We start from the raw sequence: 20,583 nt of genomic DNA, 5'->3' as shown, positions 1-20,583 counted from the left end.
ATTATAAAATACTGTTGTTATTTGGACTCAGGAACCTATATTAAAGCATTCAGTAATTTGGCCAAAGTTCTAGGCAGATAAAATTGGATATGTGCATTATCAATAGAACATGTAAATGATAAAAGGTGGTCAGAAAGAGATAGATTATGCTCTTTATTAGAAAGGGGGGCCTATAGTCCTCTTTACTCTTAAAATTACTAAAAATGAGGATAACACTGGTAAGATTCAGAAGAAAGAATCAAATGAATGGGATCCCTTAAACTTGTCTTCCTCCTGGAATGTTTCAGAAGAGGGCTGAGATGAAACAGAGCTGGCTGCAGTGGCTTTTGCCCTTCCTCCAGCTTTATACCCTTTCCTGCCTAGACTAAGAAAAAATCAGAACGATGCAAATAGGATATCCAAAGTTTCCTCTTTCCCCAGGGAGAGAAGAAATCTGGCTCATTTCCCTCCCCATCCACTCTTTATATTTTATGCCAGGTTCTTTTGGGAGGGGGAGAAATTGGATTAATACCTTAGCTAGCTCAGAGGTGAAATATTTAAAATGGAACTAAAGTTTCTGTTAGAAACCAATTAGACCAATTCCTTGGCCCTCAACTTTACACCTGGACCAATCTTATGTCCATCTTGACCATTTTATTTCCTGGGGAGGAATGGGGAATGACTTGGAGAGCAGTGGTGGCAGCTTAGGAATGTGAACATCCTGCCATATCTGAGATTCTACCTGCCTATGTACAACTTTCTAAATCTAGAACCCTGCTGAGGTAATGATCATGAAATACACAGGGACACATGAGATTTTAGAGATTTGTTTGTAAAGGGAGTAAGGGAGACAGTCCCTTGATCCTAAAACATAGGCAAGGCTTTTGATATAAAACAAGGGCCAGTAAAAGGCCAATGGAAGTCGTGAGTAGATTGAAGGAACCGATGAGAAAATATTATGGATTAGATGTTGATGACTCTTTAGAGCAAGGAATGTTAAAACTATACTTGTGACTAAGGGCTGACCTGATATTACTAAAAAACTACAGAAACTAGAAAATTGGAAGGATACAAGTTTAGAGGAATTATTGAGGGAAGCTCAAAAAATATATATAAAGAGGGATGAAGAGAAACAGAAAAAACACTAAACTATGTTCTCCATCATAGAACAAGTAACCCAAATAAAAACAGGCCCTAAAAATCAGAGACAAAGGTTCCTCACTCAAGATACCCTAAGAGACAACAGACCAATAAGGGTCTGGGGATATAGCTCAGTTGGTAGAGTGATTGCTTTGCATGTATGTGGTCCTTGGTTCAAAAACCATGAGAGGAAAAAAAAAATATTTTGGACTGGGATGTAGCTCAGTGGCAAAGGGTCTTCCTTGTATTCGCAAAGCACTGGGTTCAAAGAGCCCAATTCCAAAAGAGACCAAAAGGGAAAAAAAAAAATCAAACAAACAAAAAACCAAAAACCTGGACCAAAGGACCACAGAAGGAAAAAGGAGAATGTTAAAGTAATAGTCTAATATACTTTCTTTAGATTTTTTTGTAGTTGTTTTTTATTTATTTATTAGTTTTAGGTGAACACAATAACTTTATTTTGTTTTTATGTGATTCTGAGAATCGAACCCAGTGCCTCACACATGGTAGGCGAGCGCGCTACCACCTGAGCCACATCCCCAGCCTTTTTTGTAGTTGTTGATAGACCTTTATTTATTTATTAATTTATATGTGTGCTGGGAATCAAACCCAGTGCCTCACTCATGCTAGGCAAGCGCTCTACCACTGAGCCACAATCTCAGCCCTATTCTAATATGCCTATATGCTATCAATGGGGAATAATAATTCTAGGCCTAGGTACAGGGAAAGGAAATGGAAAGATCCTATATATACAGATCTTTCCCTTGAGAGCTTTTTCCTCAGTAACTCATGGACTCCCACATTTTTTAAACATCTGGACTGAAACTAATCTGGTCCAAAAGGGCACTGTGCTCTGGTATAGGTTCCTTGTTCACCTTTGGGGTAATTATGGCTATATCATTTTTTTTGAGAACCTCTATCTTGTTTAAGCTCATGGTTTTTATGGTGAATTAATGTTTTGTCCTCTAAATTAATGTGTTTTGTTCCAATAGTCTTGCTTTGTCTAACTGGAGTTTTAAGCCCTCTATTAGTTAATTGCTGTCTTTATTCAGAGGTCAGCTATTTAAGGAAAAGTGATAAAATCTTTTTTTTCCTGCTGGTTTTATGTATTTTTGTGCACAGTTGTGTATGTTGTGTTTACATATGTGTTTTTGCCTATACATGGTATTCATGGTAACAAATTAGCATATAGATTAATGAGAGCTCATAAATGTAGGAAAAGGGTCCAAATGCCTTTTTAGTTTATGTGACTTAAACCTTCAGGAAAAATTTCAATTTAAATTGATTAAATAGATAAGACTAAAGTTGTCTTTTAAATTACTAACCCACATGCTTTTCTAGGAGGCTAGCCAATCAAGAAAATATTAGTTTCCATAAAATGTTCAAAGTGCAATGTCCCCATTGCTTTTAAGGATTTTCCTTTGATGGGAATAACTGACTTAAAATGTTAACTAGACCTATCTGATACCTTGGTTTTCATGGATAACCTAAGTTAAAAATATGTAAATAAGTTTTAACATAAATGGAATTAATCTTCATAAATATGTTTGTTAGAAAAGACATCTGATTAATTTTTAAAGTTAAAATACTAAAACAGCAACTGCTAAATATAAATTCAACTATCCTGGCTTCTTGAATACTATGACACTATATTGGGGTCTATTAAATGTGTTTTTATAAGTTGTTGGTAAATGGGAAAACAGTTCTGCTTTGTTTCTGGGTGTTCATTGAAAGCAAGATTACTAAGAGTTAAAATCCTAACAGGTATAATGCTATATGCAAGATGTAGAATGTTCAAGTAAGTTGCAAAAGTTTGTAGAAGGTAAATCTCAAAAAATTCCTATATGAGATCAAATTGGCTATAATCAGCACAGCTTAAGTTATTCAAGTTTTTTTTTCTTCAGTTCAACCTTTAATTTGCTAATTTTCTATATTTAGAAACAACAAAGGCTCTTTAAAACATTGATTTGCTTCTATTATGATAATTTCTTGTATCTTTTAGGTTTTATTACCTAGGGAAACTAAGCCTTAAAAGGATTACGGTTTATATCTGTTTTAAAGTCTTAGATGATTACTTTATAAATAGTTAAGTAAACAACTATTATTTTAGGTTATTACAACATAAATGACACCCCAAATATATATGTGTGTATGTGTGTGTGTGTATATATATATATCCACACACACACATATATATGTATATATCTGAGAATTGTTTGTCCAACCTTTGTGTGTTAATGTACAAGTTTGTAAAATTATATTTTATGGAGGGTTACAAGCAAGATAACCAATAAGTGATGCCTCTTTTTTTTCTTTTTATTTATTTTTTATTCTAATATGTTATATATGATAGCAGAATGGATTACAATTCATATTACACATATAGGACACAATTTTTCATATCTCTGGTTGTATACAAAGTATATTCACACCATTCTTGTTTTCATACATGTACTTAGGGTAATTCCACCATCTTTTCTATCCCCATGTCCCCTTCCTTCCCTTCCCACCCCTTTGTCCTACCTAGAGTTCGTCTAATCCTTCCATGTTCCCCCTTGCAACCCCACCATGAATCAGCCTCCTTATATCAGAGAAAACATCTGACATTTGTTTTGGGGGGGGTTGGTTAACTTCACTTAGCATTATATTCTCCAACTCCATTCATTTACCTGAAAATGCCATGATTTTATTCTCTTTTGCTGAGTAATATTCCATTATGTATAGGTACCACATTTTCTTTATCTATTCATCCACTGAAGGGCATCTAGGTTGGTTCCACAGTATAGCTATTGTGAATTGTGCTGCTATAAACATTGATGTGGCTGTGTCCCTGCAGTATGCTGTTTTTAAGTCCTTTGGGTATAGACTGAGGAGGTGGATAGCTGGGTCAAATGATGGTTCCATTCCAGGTTTTCCAAGGATTCTCCCATACTGCTTCCCATACTGGTTGCACCAATTTGCAGTCCCACCAGCAATGTATGAGTGTGCCTTTTTCCCCACATCCTCCCCAACACTTATTGTTGTTTGTCTTCATAATAGCTGCCATTCTGACTGGAGTGAGATGAAATCTTAGAGTAGTTTCGATTTGCATTTCTCTAATTGCTAGAGATGTTGAACATTTTTTCTTATATTTGTTGATTGATTGTATATCATCTTCTGAGAAGTGTCTGTTAAGTCCCTTGGCCAATTTATTGATTGGGTTATTTGTTTTGTTGTTGCTGTTGTTAAGGTTTTTGAGTGCTTTATATATCCTAGAGATTAGTGCTCTCTCTGATGTATGAGGGGTAAAGATTTGCTCCCAGGATGTAGACTCTCTGTTCACCTCACAGATTGTTTCTTTTGCTGAGAAGAAGCTTTTTAGTTTGAATCCATCTCATTTATTGATTCTTGGTTTTAATTTTTGCACAACAGGAGTCTTATTAAGGAAGTCAGGGCCTAATCCAACATGATGGAGATTTGGGCCTACTTTTTATTCTATTAGATGCAAAGTGAAGTTAACCAACCCCCAAAAAACAAATTAATTCCTAGGTTCTTAATACACTTTGAGTTGAGTTTTGTGCATAGTGAGAGATAGGGGCTTAATTTCATTTTGTTGCATATGGATTTCCAGTTTTCCCAGCACCATTTGTTGAAGAGGCTATCTTTTCTCCAATGTATGTTTTTGGTGCCTTTGTCTAATGTATGATAACTCTAATTATGTGAGTTAGTCTCTGTTTCCTCTATTCTGTACCATTGGTTGATCAGTCTATTTTGGTACCAATACCATGCTGTTTTTGTTACTGTTGCTCTGTAATATAATTTAAAGTCTGATATAGTGATGCCACCTGCTTCACTCTTCTTGCAGAGGTTTGCTTTCGCTCTGCTGGATCCCTTATTTTTCCAGTTTAATTTCATGACTGCTTTTTCTATTTCTATGAGGAATGTCATTGGGATTTTTTATTGAAATTGCATTAAATCTGTATAGTGCTTCTGGTAGAATGGTCATTTTGACAATATTAATTATGCCTATCCAAGAGTAAGGTAGATCTTTCCATCTTCTAAGGTCTTTGATTTCTTTCTTTAGCATTATATAGTTTTCATTGTAGAGGTTCTTCACCTCTTTTGTTAGCTTGATTCCAAGTATTTTATTTTATTTTTTGAGGCTATTGAAACAGGGTAGTTTTCCTTTCAGAGTATTTGTCACTGATATACAGAAATGCCTTTGATTTATGGGTGTTGATTTTATATTCTGCTAATAAGTGCTCTTTTTTATACATTGTATCTGATATAAAAGGGCTACACTGCCATTTGAAGACCTGGCTTATATCTGTTTGCTTTAACCAAGTCTATTTCTCATCATCAACACTGTTTCCTAAACATTTAAGATATTTAAAGTTATATTTTGATTTTTATCAGTGTTGCTAACATATACAGACCTGAAATTATAATTACCCTACACTATGAGTTCCAATTTTTTCTTTCAAAGTTAAACTTAGTTAATATAAGGACATTGGTATAACTGTAATACTAATTATTACTGGCTTTTTTGTGCATCTTAGATGTATTTGTGTTCTCTAAGTATACCAGTCTTTTAAATGTGAACCTTAGGAGTGCATTTTACCAAACCTGTACTCTCCAAAACAAAGTCGTCTGCAGTGGTAGTCTCTTTCAGACTTATATAAATTTAATTGGGAATTTATTTAATGTTTTGTAATTGGATAAAGTAACTTGTCATTAAATGATTTATAAAGATTTTGTGTTACTCTTTACACTGGGATGATAATTTAAATATATTTTTGAAAGGTAATCAGGAGAGCCTGATTTATTTAAAGGTTGACAATACAGAACATGGAAATATTTTTGCCACTTTCTCCACAGAAAGAAAGTTCAAAGCTCTTTTAGCTTTTGTTTGATTCATATTTCAGATTTAATATTCTATTATGTTAACTGATATTTATATAGACTGAGGAGGTAATATATGAAAATTTTTAAAATAATATTTAAGAAGGAGGCAAAGATCAGCTTCAGAAATTGTGGAATTTTTTTTGTTCATAGCTATTATACAAACTGAATATGTTTTTGCTCTTTTTAACTTCATTTTGTATTTCCCTTGTAGTTGCCTGTTAGTGTTTCACAAAAGTAGTAACAGAACAATTTGAATTATGTGAGATAATAAGCTATCACATATAGGACAGACAGGATACAAAGCTGATTTTCAGTACTAATACTGACCCCCATAAATTGGAAGGGATAACTATAAAATTATAGTCATTGAAGTTAAAACTCAAGACTTGTGAAACTGGCATGCTGGGTGTTTACAACCAAAACCTGGGGACCAATGTCAAGGAAGTAAAAGCGCCAAGAAAAACGCATACAATATTTTGGCCTTTGCCTTCTATGGTCAGCCAGGATCCAGGGAACAACAGGACTCCTCTAAGGGTCAGGCAACTCCAGTGAGTCAATCTCTTTATCTGGAGAGCTCTAGAGGATAGGAAGACAACTAATGCACAGTCCACAAGGAGGAGGGTCATTGGAGAGGAAGAATATGTTCCTAATGTTTCCAAGAGAAGTTACATGTGATCAGCAAGATGCTGACCCATCCTAGCAGATGGCATTACTGATAGAGAAAAGCTAAAGGAGCCAACAGGCTTCTCACAAGTTCCCAAATAGTGATAACTGACAAATCCCAGTTGATTCCTAATAACAAATAGGAAAAAGGCCAATTTTCATGTTTTGGTCTTAAACACCTGGCAGGAGAGTATAATCAAAAAGCACAGTCATACATGGACATTTAAAAGAAAAGAATGATTCTTCTAATGTAACTTGAGATGTACATTTGTGTCTGTCCTCTCAAAAGTAAATAAAACTAAGAGGTTATAAAAAATGGCTTTCATATAGAAGCGCCTGATAAATATCACAAAAAGCTCTGTCAGAATCTCAAGGTTGTTCTGAGTTGATTTGAGACCTGTGTTTTTTTTTCTTTTTCTCCCTGTTATAACTTATTATGAACTGCTACTCAGACTACTCCTCTGGAGTTTACAATTCATCACTTTCAGCCCAGCAACTTTGATATTAATCAAGACCTGGAAAGCAAGCTTCAGTTTAGCTGGGAAGGAACTTACTAAGTGTTCCTGATCACCTGGATGGCTATTTGAACTCCAAACTGCTAAAAAGGGAAAAATTCATTACCATAGGTGAGGAGTGCTCTTCCACCTCAAATAGTTAAGGTGGCGAGGAAGGATGACAATACCAAAGGACACAAGAACAAACATGAGAATGAGATCAAAAGGTATAAAAAGAAAAAGGGGGGACTTGTGAGAAATAGAAAGTTCAGTGGTCCATTTTCAGAATATAGTATTTAATGTTAAATATGAAATTAGAATGTAAGATCCAATTGAAGCCATTTTGAGCTTTGAGTATATTATTTAATGTTAATTAATAATATATTATTATATTATTATATATTAATTTATAAATAATAATATTTAAGATTTAATTATAAAATAGCCATTTTAACTATAACCCTAGCCCTTTAAAATAAAGATTGAAAAAACAAGTTAATTCTCAACTAGTTTTTTCAATCTTTATTTTTAAAAAGTTAATATGTGCATTACAGAAAACAGAAAAACAACCAAGTTATTTAGCCACAAGCAGCTTCTAGATCCTAGGTATATGTCACAACATTCCATTTTTTGTGATTGAGATCATAGTGTGTGTTGTGTTTTTTCATACATCATGAATATTTACCAGGCACATTAAAAAATTCCAAAGTTACATGAGTATTTTTGATAATCAAGAATATACTACCCAATATAGTCTGTTAGAAAAGGATTGTAAATCTTCCTTTCTTGGGGATAAAAATTCCACTGAAGACAGAAATGACAACAGGCCTCTAGAAAGAAATACTGGCAGAGTTACAATTAAAATACTGCATTCCCTTAATGCTAAATTTAAAATAAGACATAAGTAACAAAGTACACCAACCATAGTGTTTCTAAGGGAGTTCATTATCAGATTTCTACTATTAAAATATCAGTAAGGAAGTTCCCAGATGCACATGCATGATCGGCTCCCATAGACACATAGATCTGAGTACTTGATCCCATCTCTCCTGTGCTTCCTACTACCCTTCTGCCTCCAGCCGAATGAACAAGTCCTGATGCACACTGCCCAGAGGTGTAAAAATACCATAAGAAAAATACATTTTTTCCTATTACTTATAACAAAAGTGATTCTTACACATTGGCTATTTCACTAGCTCTAACTTTTTAGAGCTAGTTTTTTACATTGTCACCTTAGGATCATTGACAAAAATAAAGTGTCCTTTACCAAAACATGCCCATATGACCTAAGGTTATAATCTAAAACTGTCTTCCAGATAGGAAGATCCCAGCAAAGAGCCCTCCCTCTTCTACTTCCTCTTCACCACTCCAGTGACTAAGTTCAGGACTATACCTAATTCCAAGAAGTAGATTAACAAAAGTCACTCCTAGGAGACAATTCTTCCTAAAAACTAACAAAAGGACATTTGTATAGGGATTATTTTTTTTCTTTTTGCTTAGGATTTTCTTGAATTTTATTATCAAATCTCTACTATAGAAACACTAAACAAAAGGGGAATATCACTAGAGATGCAGAGCACAGTGGTTGGGACATGGCCTCTGGAGCCAACCTCAGCTCTACTCCTTACTAGCTCTGGTCCTCAGCTGGGTTCCCCAACATTTCTGCCTCGGTTCCCCATTTGTAAAACTGGGGTAATGGTAGTACCTAGTTAATGAGATTAAACAAGTTAATATCTGAAAAACATTTAAAACAAAATGGCAAATGATAAGTGCTATATGTATTTGAAGAACAAAACAAAAACATCTTAAATTAAATGGGTTAATTTCTCCATGGGCCTCACAGGTCCTTATCCATAGACACATTTTTTAGATCTGTTTTAGTAGATATCACTCACAATTCTATGTCCTTTTAATTCCTTTATGTTATGTACATTGAAGCCATGTCAAAAGTTATGATTTATAGTGATTGTCTAAAACAAATTAAAAACTACCACCCAAGGAGGGAGTCATGAGCAAGTGACAGGCAGTGGACCCTGGCCCCCAGGTGGTGAGTGTCACCTTCGACCCACACCCACACCACCCTAACCCTTCCAGGCCACCCTTTCTGCCCTCAGTGATCTCACGCCCTCATCTTGTCTAAGGAGGTTCATCTTGACCAACAGCAAACACCCCACTCAAAACTACACTATTTCCTTTCTTAAACCAGATATCCCATATTCTACCCCTTAAAGGGCACTAAACCCACCCTTATAAAAACAAAATCTATCTGCATTTCTGTGATTACGCATAAAATGGTGTTATAAAGATTTCCACCCAATATCTCCGCTCCAGGAGAAGTCCATTCCAGTTGAACACGGCTCTGCATGAGCCCCCCACACACACACAGAGCACACGATCACAGAGGTGGGAGCACTTGCTGAAAGGTGTGCTCCCCGATCCACTAGATCCTCAGGCACAGGCTCCTGGTGGGCTGCGTGAGGAGTCCAGAGCTTCCTTCTCTGTGTGGATATGAGGCTGAAAGCACTGATGACTGCAGACACCCTTTCCCTAATTTTCTCATTCAGGGATTATTTTGCTACTTCTTTTTTTTCACATTTTATTAACTTTATTGGTCCTTTAAAAGTTATACAAAATAATAGGATTCCTTTTGACATAATTATAAAAGTGTGGAATATAATTTGTTTTAATTCAGTCCTCAGCATTTCCAATTTCCCTCCTCTCTTCCCTCCCCCTGTTCCCTCCTCTCTACTGACGTTTCTGCTATTTACTTACAGTTCTTTAAAAATTTAGTGTCTTGTGGATGTGCATGATGGTGAGTTCCACTATGGTATACTCATATGTGTACATAGGAAAGTTATGTCAGATTAATTCTACTGTCTTTCCCTATCTCATCTTTCCCCTTCCCTTCATTCCCCTTTGTCTACTCAACTGATGTTTTCTTCTTTCTATTCTTTTATTTATCTTCCTCCCTTATATTGGATAGTTTTGACTTTTTGAGACTGACTTATACCACTTAGCATGATAGCAAATGCCATATAGTTATTCTCCTTTATGGCTGAGTAACACACCATTGTGTATATATACCACATTTAAAAAATACATTTATATGTTGAGGGGCACCTTGGTTGGATCCATAGCTTGGCAGTTGTGAACTGTGCAGCTATAAACACTGAGGTGGCTCTGAATACTAATTAACATACTATAAATATAATATAGTATACTACACTAATTTTAAATCTTTTGGATATATACCCAGAAGTGGGATAACTGGGTCACATAGTAATTCCACTCTTAGTTTTTTGAGGAATCTCCATACTGATTTCCAGAGTGGTTGTACAAATTTGCAGTCCTACCAACAATGTATAGATATTAATGTCCTATCTAAGGAGCAGGTGATAAAGATTTTCTCCCATTTTGTTGGCTCTTTCTTCATCCTCTTAATTGTCTCCTTTGTTTTGAAAAAACTTTTTCATTTTATGCCATCCCACTTCTTAATTTTTTATTTTATTTTTTGTTCTTATGTCATCTTGTTAAGGAAGTTGCTCCTGGTGTTGCTTCTGGAGGGGGTTTTCCAATTCCATTTAAAAAATCACTTCCAAGGGTCAATTCTTTTATGATTTATGATTTTAAATGGGCATTGACTAGATGTGTTACTTTTCAACTCTAGCATATGTCGACAACCTACATTCAGATGTCCACAAGTAGCAAAGTTCTCTTTTAAAGGGGTGGTGGTGGGGAGTACAGAGCAGTGTTTTCATGTTATACACACAATCTTTCTATAAAAGGAAAGTAAATCTTTCTAAAGGTGGTGGGCATTTCTCACTGAGCAAATGTGGTGTGTTACTTTCCTTTAGAAGATCAACCAGCCATTATGAAGACAAACAACAAGTGTTGGCGAAGATGCAGGGAAAAAGGTACACTCATACACTGTTGGTGAGACTGCAAATTAGTGCAGCCAATCTGGAAAGCAGTATGGAGATTCCTTGGAAAGCTGGGAATGGAACCACCATTTGATCCAGCTATCCCTCTCCTCGGTCTATACCCAAAGGGCCTAAAAACAGCTTACTACAGGGACACAGCCACATCAATGTATATAGCAGCACAATTCACAGTAGCTAAACTGTGGAGCCAATTTAGATGTCCTTCAGTGGATAAATGAATTTAAAAAATGTGGCATTTATACTCAATGGAATATTACTCAGCACTAAAAAAAGAGTAAGATCATGGTATTTGCAGGGAAATGGATGGCATTAGAGAAGATTATGCTAAGTGAAGTTAGCCAATCCCAAAAAAACAAATGCTGAAAGTTTTCTTTTATATAAGCGGGGTGAGTCAAAGTGGAGCAGGGAGGGAGAGCATGGGAGGAAAATTATCTCTAGATAGGGAATAGGGGTGAAAGGGAAAGGGAGAGAGAAGGGGAATAGTTAGGATGGTGGAAGGAGATGGTCATCATTATACATGTAAGAAGATGTGAATTTGGTGTCAACATACCTTATATACAGAGATATGATAAATTGTGGTATAAAGGTGTATCAAGAATCGTATGCAAAAAATAAGAGAGCTCATGTATAATGGCATAACTTGGCGTGAACATACTTTATATACAGAGTTACAAAAACTTGTGCTGTGAATGGATAATCATGAATATAATGTACCCCACTATTGTCATGTATGTAAGAAATAAATTAAAAAAAAAAAAAAGACCAACCAATCGCCGAGGACGTCTCACCTTCCACAACTGTTAGGGCTTTTATTGTCTTTATGGGTGTAAGCAAAAATAATCAACACAGTTTTGGCACCATTATGAAAACAAATAACCCTGACAGAAGCAGGCCTCAAATGGATCCGCAAGCTTTCCTTTATTCCTCAGTGGAGTCAATCAGGCACTGGACGGGCTCACTTTCTAGATATGAAAGTGGCCTGCAGTTACAAAAGGGGTTTGAGCTTTATGGTTTACAATGAAGGTGGTTTAGTCATTGGAAACTGCAGATGTGTTGATTTGGACAGTCAGGAAAGAAGTTGTAAAAAGCCCAGAACTCACTGTCACTGGGAAAACCTCAGAACTTGGTGTTCATTGCTTATCTTCTTTCTCTGGGACACAGTGTTACCCAGAGCTTCACTATTTGCTTTTCTCCTTCTAGAACTCATGGGCCATGGAAAAGGGTAAAAGTTCAGGGCCCCGCATTTCAGTCTATCCTCCTTCCTATAGGACCCGTTGTGGCTGTGAAGGGATGGATGTTTGATTCTGGTGGAAATGCTGGGGGTGAACCCAGGAAGGGAGGAAAGTTTGCTTTTTTTCTGTGGGGCTCATTGTTACTGGGAAAGGGTTTATTGGAAGAAGTTTATGTTTGGCTAATTTCCCTGCCTCCTCAGGAGCCACACCATCTTTCCATTTTTCCCGGGTCTTGTAGAAATATTATTTTCCATAACCCTTCAATGGGTACCAGGTGAGGTCTTGTCACCTGGCACAGGGCAGTCACCCCTGGACCCATCTGTGCAATTCCATCATCTAAAGCGTTGGAGGAGCCTGCAGGGGTCAACCTGACTTCTTGGGCCCTGGAAACCCCCATGACCCTGAGCTACTTCTGGCAACCCCAGTTCTTCCCTCCAACCATGCAAAGGTGCTGCAACCTCCCTGGCCAACCAGACATGTATGTATACTTCAGGCTACAAATTTTCTCCTGAATACTGCTTTGTACATATCCCATAGATTTTTATATATCATCCTTTTATTATAGTTTGTTTCTAAAGAGTTTTTCATTATAGTTTTTATATTTTCTTTGGCTCATGCTACCATCAGCTTTCTCCTTTCTCCCTTTTATCTTGTTTATGATAATTAGTTTGAGAATACAAATTTCCCTCTAATACCAATTTTGTTGAATTTCATAATTTTAGTATGTGATACCTTATTACCCTTGAGTTCCAGACATTTCATAATTATCATTGTGCAGATTTGTTTCCAAAATGTATTCTTTTTTCTCCAACAGCTGAAGCCAGCAAGCCCTTGAGACTAGCCAGAGGAGGCCTGAGGCTTCAAGGCTTGGCCTGGCAGCAGCAGCAGCAGCAGCAGCACAGGTCCCAAAACTGCAAGGGCAGAAGCGGATGCCAGCGATAGCACCCTCTGCTCCCAAAGAGCCATTCCAGGTTCCTTTCCTCCCTACTCTGCAGGAAGTGTTCATTTCCCCATGCCTACTAGTGGTGAATGGACACACGACTTTTCATTTTTGCCAGTCTGGTGAACACAAGACACATTTCATTATTGTTTAAATTTGCATTTTAATTAGATAACTAGAGAGTTTCAGCATCCTTCCAAGTGTTTACTGGGTATTTGGTCTCGCGTGATTTGTCCTTCTTTACCCATTTTTCTGCAGGGTTGGTTGCCTTTATTCACAGAAGCTTGTTACATGATTTCTGCATAAATCCTAGCATAACACTTGTCTTTTAACACATCCACCATGCCTATGGTTTGTTTTTTTTTTGTTGTTGTTCAAAGAATTTAATGTCCATAAAAACAAACCTAATATTTTATGTATGGATTTAAAGTTTTATTTTTTTGCTTGGGCAAGTCTTTCCTGCCCCCTAGTTTAAAATGCCCTTCTATTTTAAACATCATCCTACCATAAAAAAAAAAAAAACTTTGTATGCATTTTTTAAATTTTTAACTTTTATTCTTTAGCTGAAAAATATTTTAATTAATAATTATTGAAGTATCATTTTTCTTAAAATTGTTTATTACATTATTAATATTGCCATTATTTATTTACATGTGTTAATTTGCATCAGTTTAATTGAATTGTTTTGAAGTATTATATGAATGTCTTCAGTTTGTAAGCATCCTGACAATACAGAAATAGAGTGAAAATATGCCACACTTTCTGTATCTTTTGTAGGTGTGTATGCTGGGGAAGAGTGCTGGGGATAAACCCAGGGTCTTCCATATGCTGGTCAAGTGCTCTACCACTGAGCTAAACATCTCCAGTTCCACATTTCCTCTCACGTTCCTTGTCTTCTCCTGGCCACTAACAAGGCCAATCTCTCTCTCTAGACATACATATATGTGTCTACATATTATTACTTTCTTCTGTGTGGTGTCCTTTTTTATATTAAAAATAAAAATCATACACACAGAGAAAGGATGGTTCAGAAACTTACTATTTGTGTATATGTCTAGTTCTGGGGATGGAACCCAGGGCCTTGCTCACAGTAGGCAAGTGCTCTACCACTGAACTACACCCAGCCCAGAAACTTCCTATTAACTCCTAAGCATCATAGGGTGTCTTCCCATGTCATTTCTGAGTGTGTAATCCTTGTTCAGTTTGTTTATCTTATAGATAGAACCAGAAGCTTCCCACTTTCTCCTGTGGCTTAGGATATCCAGAACACAGCTATCCCCCGTCTCTGGAAGCTGATGGAGCCACTGAACACCTTTGGTTACTTTTCTAGTCTGTCCTGGGTTTCTTGTGCTATTCAAGTTTTATGTCTCCTGTTAAGCCAATTTTGGCAATTTACATATTTCTAAAAAATCTTCCATTTCATCCAGAAAAAAACAAAATCTACAAGAATGAAGCTATACCTTACTACCTTCTTGTGGTTTAAAACACCCCTGTACACCTATGGTTGTGTCACTATTTTTAACCTAACATTTTCAATTTTTGCCTTTTCTTGTTTTCTTTTGCTCTACTTCAAGAGATTTATTTATTTTACTAGGCTTTTTTTTTTTTTTTTTTTTTGTGGTGCTGGAGATTGAACCCAGGGCCCTATGCATGCAAGGCAAGCACTCTACCAACTGAGCTATATCTCTAGTCCCTATTGTAATAGTCTTTTGAAAGAAGAAGTTTTGAATTTTATTTGTCAAATCTACTTTTATTATGAGGTTTTAAAATGATATAAGTTCATTTCTTATTTGTTCTTTTTAGGAAAGCTGCTTGTGCTATTTCCTTAGCTTATACGATTTTATATTTCTTATGTTCAAGCACATGTATATATACTTAAGGCTACAAGTTTTCTTCTGAATACTGCTTTGTACATATCCCATAGATTTTTATATGTCATCCTTTTATTATAGTTTGTTTCTAGAGAGTTTTTCATTATAGTTCTTATATTTTCTTTGGCTCATGCTATCATCAGCTTTCTCCTTTCTCCCTTTTATCTTGTTTATGATAATTAGTTTGAGAATACAAATTTCCCTCTAATACCAATTTTGTTGAATTTCATAATTTTAGTATGTGACACCTTATTACCCTTGAGTTCCAGACATTTCATAATTATCACTGTGCAAATTTGTTTCCAAAATGTATTCTTTTTTCTCCTCATTAATACAGTATTTATTCGTCTTCCCTTTGTCAAAAACCCTGAGCCAAACACTTCCCCAGACTCTCGGGGGAGGAGGTATAGGAAAAGGGACACATGAGGGAGGAAAGACACTGGAGAAAGAATGAGGTGGAGACTGCTTCCTCACATGGCAAAGAGTACGAGAAAGGCCACCCTCAGGCAGAAGAGCTCCATGGCCTCCGAGAGGGCAAAGCCCAGAATAGCATAGGAGAAAAGCTGTTGATTCAGAAAAGGGTTCCCGGCATAACCAATGATAAGGCTTCCAAATACAGTTCTAATCCCGCTCCAGAGCCAGCCACCCCAACTGTGGCAGCCCCAGCCTCAATGAATTTGTCTGCTATGTCAATGTCCCTTGGAAGCTGTGGCTAGGGATAAGTGAGGCCAGGGAATGTGGGACTGCCAAGCTGCTGAAGCTCTCAAATCTCAGTGTCTCTGGTCAGTTCAGCACCACTGCAGATGACCAATGTGGTTGGCTCAGCAGCTGAGAGGTACTCCTGACCAAGGAATGGGTGGAGAGGAACTTGGAACAGGCATACATTTGCATGAGGTGAGTGGCTGTGGCAAGAGAGTTTCCCCCAGGGCAGAGAAGACAGAGCTCCAAAATGTATTAACATTGTCTTTTTAAATGTTTCTTTCCAATTTTATTGCAACCTCATGAGAGAATATGATTTGTATAATATCTTGAGGTTTCCTTGCCCATCCTTACAATCAATTTTTCAATACACAATATAGAAACTTGAAAGGAACACATATTCTCTATTGGATATGGGTTCATATTTCTCTGTAAAAATGAGTTTAAGATATTTGAATTTTATCTTGTTTTATAGAGTCTCACTAAGTGTTTTGTTTGTTCAGATCTTTTGAGCTAGTGAATCTTTTCATACATTCTGGATGTTTTTCTGCTTATTAGGTTTACAGATGGGGGAATGGAGACAAGCCTGGTGTCTGTTTGTTCAGGACTGGTGAATTTTCAGTTGCCTTAATTGTGCCTTGCTGGGTAAGCTCCCTTGCCTATCCAAACAAGTGCAGTGAGGGGCATGTCAGGTGCATTTCCCTTGAGTTGCGGATGCCATCAGAGGGTTCCACCTGTTTGTTTTTTGCAGCTGAGGCACTGCCTAATGTACTAATAATGATTGATTATGTCAGCTGGCTTCCACCTGGTGAGCCAGCCCACCCTGTGAAGATGAGCCTACAGGTGTGGAACCTCTCCTTCAGAGATCTTAAGTCCCCCATGAATTTCTGCTCTGATGGTGTCTAAGGTCCCTTCCCAACCCTGGCCCTGCACAGAAATAACCCTGTGGACTTGCTTTCTTCCAATATGGTTTTTACAGTGCCCCGGATCCCTTGTACTGTGTCAAACCCCAACTTCCTCATTTCTTCACTCTGGTGTCCCACACTGGCACATTCCACTTGTGCTCTTCCCTGAGTTTTATGGGAACTGATTCTGTGTGGCACTAAGAACATGATGCTTTTTTTGAAAACAGGAATTTCAGCAGATATTTGCATACCCATGTTCATAGCAGTATTATCTTCAATGGTCAAAAAAGTGAAAGCAACCCAACTGTCTATGGATAGATGAATGGCTAAACAATATATGGTTATACATACAATGAAAAATCACTCAGTGTTAAAAAGGAAGGCAACTCTAACACATGCTGCAATATGAATGAACCTTGAGGACATTATGCTGAGTAAAATAAGCCATTCATAGAGAAAGAAAATAGAATGATGGTGGCCAGGAGTCAGGAGGTGTCTATTGGGTGTGGACTTCTAGAATGATCAATAAGTTCTATGGATGGATGATGGTGAAGGTAGCACTATGGGAATGTACTTAGTGCCACTGGATTATACACTAGAAAATTGTTGTAAATTGTATGTTTTGTGTGTTTTTTTTCACAATTTAAAAATCATGCCAGCTCTCATCTGTCAAATTGAAGTTGTGTGTATTCTGAATGGTTCTAGGAGTTAATAGGGCAGAACTCCTACAGAAGGTATTGGCCAAGGCCAGATTACCACCCAGAGGCCATGTCTGTGCACTTGTCTGAACCCATCTGTCTTTCAGTAGTGCTTTGACAGCTATTCCTCCCTCAGGAGCCTCAGCACCCACTTTTGTTCTCTCCCCTGACTTTCAATAACTTTGACCTTGGAGATTTAGCTTTAGGGTTGTCCCAATCAGGCAATCTGTGTGTTCCTGTCCCATGTCTTTCTCTGCACCATGGAGATGCCCATCCTAATCCTCGGAACACTCCATTTGCACCTCTTTTTTCTGAGACATCTGCTTCCTGGTTGGATTTGAAAATGCAGGACAAACCTTCAGTTGTGACCAACAGAGGCCAAAGCAGCTCCTTCCAGGGCCCCGTGCTGTGGTGCACAGTCTGCCAGCATGGCTGGGAGCCAGGGCTGGTGGTGACATCCCTGGGGCCGTAGTGCTGCTTTTCAACCTGGGAGCGGACTAGACACCACCCTGGGTCCCACATGTGGTGTGGGACAGCAGATGCAGGGGGTGGACTCAGGGAGTCTTCTCTCAGGTGTCCTGCTCTTCTCATCTTTTATAAATAAACATGAGAGCACCAGGGCTCTGACACCTGGTGCCTTTGTGGGGGGAAGCAACATCCATTCCCCCCAGAGGATGAGGAGGGAGAGAGTGGTGTGTGTGCCTGTGAGTGTGCCCATCTGGGTACAGCCAGCTGTGAGAGACCTCTTTAAGTGCCTGCATGTGCCTGTGCATGTGAAGGTGTCAGTGTACGTTCACAGGACAGCCCCAGATCTCAGCAATGTGGGGTGACTTTTTTTGGTCTCAGGATCCTGGGGATTAAGGGATGGAGACAGTCCTTTCTCTGTGTTTTCCCCACCTGCTTTTCTGTCTCTAGGTGGCCACTTGAAAGCTCTTCTCACAAGCTGCTCCAGCTCCTGCCAACCAAGGCCCACCCTCTCAAGGCCCTCTTCCTGGGAAATCACATGCAGTGGCCACAAGGTGGCGCCACAGACAAGCGCCAATTTGAGGGAGGCTTTTGAGCGACCTGACCCAGACCTACAGTGACCCACGAGAATGATTGTCAGTCATAACAGTGACTGTTTATTTAGTACTTACACTCCCAGGGTGGACACATGCATTTCTCATCTCATTTCTCCAATATTTGGAAGTTTGTCTTTTAAAAAATCTGTCATTTAAAAACACCCAGCTGAAAAAAGTACTGGAGATTTGAATTTTGCCAGTCCCTAGTCCTGTGCCTTTTGTACATGCCTTTGATCCTGAGGTTCTCTAACATAAAATATGTGTTTTAAGCATAACTGTGTGTATGTGCACTCGTGTGAACATGTGTGCAGGAGTACGGACATGTAAGAGTGTGCACGTGTGCGTGTACATGCCCGTTTAGAATGGAGGACTCAGGAGAGAAGCTGCCACCCAGAAGCAGCCCAAGGATCACATTCTGGGGCATAGGGTTGAGGAAGCCCAATTTTAGTAAGGACCACTGAGGGTGGGACTAGGGCACTCCTGCACTTCCTCCTGCACTTCAGGGGAGGTGAGGGAGAGTGTGGCCAGGAAGATAGAGAGTGACAAAGGGCATGGGGAGAATCAGAAGCATTGAGAAAGCCCCAAATCATCAAGAGGGTAGCTTGGTGACTAGATCATCCCTTAGGAAGAAAGCTACCCCAGGATTGTCTTTGCATGGGCCCACAACATGGACAAACAGGCACCTAACCATGGTGGTGACTCAGGCTCCCCTTGAAATGGAAGAGACGGGTTATTCAGCAAGTGGGGTTGGGACCGCTAGTTATGGTACTCCACTGAGCATATATGAAGTCACTGCCTCCATACTATGCTTTAAAAGAAATTTCATATGGATTAATATCTTAAATGTAAGAAAGAAAAAGAGGTGGTTAGCTTGGGGCCATCCCAGGAATCAGGAGTGAGGGAGCCAACACAGGAAGGTAAGCAGCTTCTAACGTGGAACTTCTGAGGACCAAGCAGAACATGCTGACCGTTAGTAGAGACCCTCCTCCCTCTGTGCCCAGGAGCTCCTCTGAGGTGTCATCTTGCATGTCCAGCCCCTGAACCATCCAAGAAATGCTCTGGTGAGGTACAGCAATTGAAATCCTGGCCTTGAGTACAAGGAGCATGGGTGCTCCTGGAGCATGCTGCTCAATGGTTTGGAGTAGGGAGAAATTCTCAGTCTCCAAGACACAGGAAGCTAAAGGATCAATGGAGGATTCCTGGAGTTGCAAGGCAGGAAAAAAAAAAAAAAACAAGTGAAGAAAGCAGTGAAAGGGGTGCACATGGAGGAGTAGCCCAGCAGCAGGCCCAGTCATAGCTAGAGTCCTGCCAGGGATGGAGGCCCGTGGCAAACTGCCCTCACAACCACCAGAGGGTGACGGAGCTGCTCTGTGTCTTTGGATATCTTCATTCATCCTGGCATTTGTACATTTTGTAACAAACCTAATGAGAAACTCATATATTTTCTCTCCATGGTCAGCACATAAGAATATAGAATTATCTTCCCTGGGAACGTTTATACAAAGTATTCTTGGAGAAGAAACTCGGAGGCATGGTTGTGGGATATTGATATCGTATCTCTTGGTTTTTGTGGATTGGATTAATAGGAGTTGTGTCTCAAGAATACTGGGACTGCAAAGTGAAGGAGCAGATCTGTGGGTTCCCTTCTGTTCAGGCACTTACTCCCACTGGAATGGTTCTGTCTTGTCTTCTAAGAAGTTCAGCTGCAGCTGCTATCATTTTCTGGTGCTTTCTTATGCCAGGCTCTGTGTTTAGTGCCTTACCTACATTCTCTTACTTTGAACCTCAAAGCCAGCCTATTATTATTCCCATTTCACAGGTGAGGAAAGTAAGCCTCAGAAAGGCTAATAGATGCACCAAGTTTCCTTAACCAGGAGGCCGTAAACCAAGGTTAGGCCCAAACTGCAGACTCCAAAGTGTATGTCTGCATGTTCTGTGTCATGTATTCTCACTGCTGGAGTTTTCTGTTCTCAAAGCCTTCTTCTTGATGGGCTGAGGCATGGATGGGGAGCTGGAATGCCCTGCCCAGCATGCCAAGCAGGAGTTGGTATGAAATGGCAGGCTCAGATCCTAATC

General features: G+C 38.6%; 1 pseudogene; it reads right to left on the bottom strand.

Annotated features, from left to right (window-relative positions):
- Nucleotides 1-15,614: 15,614 nt before the first annotated feature.
- LOC101965274 (ATP synthase F(0) complex subunit C2, mitochondrial pseudogene) lies at nt 15,615-16,029 on the bottom strand (annotated as a pseudogene).
- Between the last annotated feature and the right edge of the window lie 4,554 nt (nt 16,030-20,583).

The sequence above is a fragment of the Ictidomys tridecemlineatus genome, chromosome 1, assembly GCF_052094955.1.
Source record: "Ictidomys tridecemlineatus isolate mIctTri1 chromosome 1, mIctTri1.hap1, whole genome shotgun sequence".
NCBI classification, from domain to species: Eukaryota; Metazoa; Chordata; class Mammalia; order Rodentia; family Sciuridae; genus Ictidomys; species Ictidomys tridecemlineatus.
The sequence above is the reverse complement of the archived record's forward strand: the minus strand, read 5'-3'. Positions and strand labels throughout refer to the sequence as shown.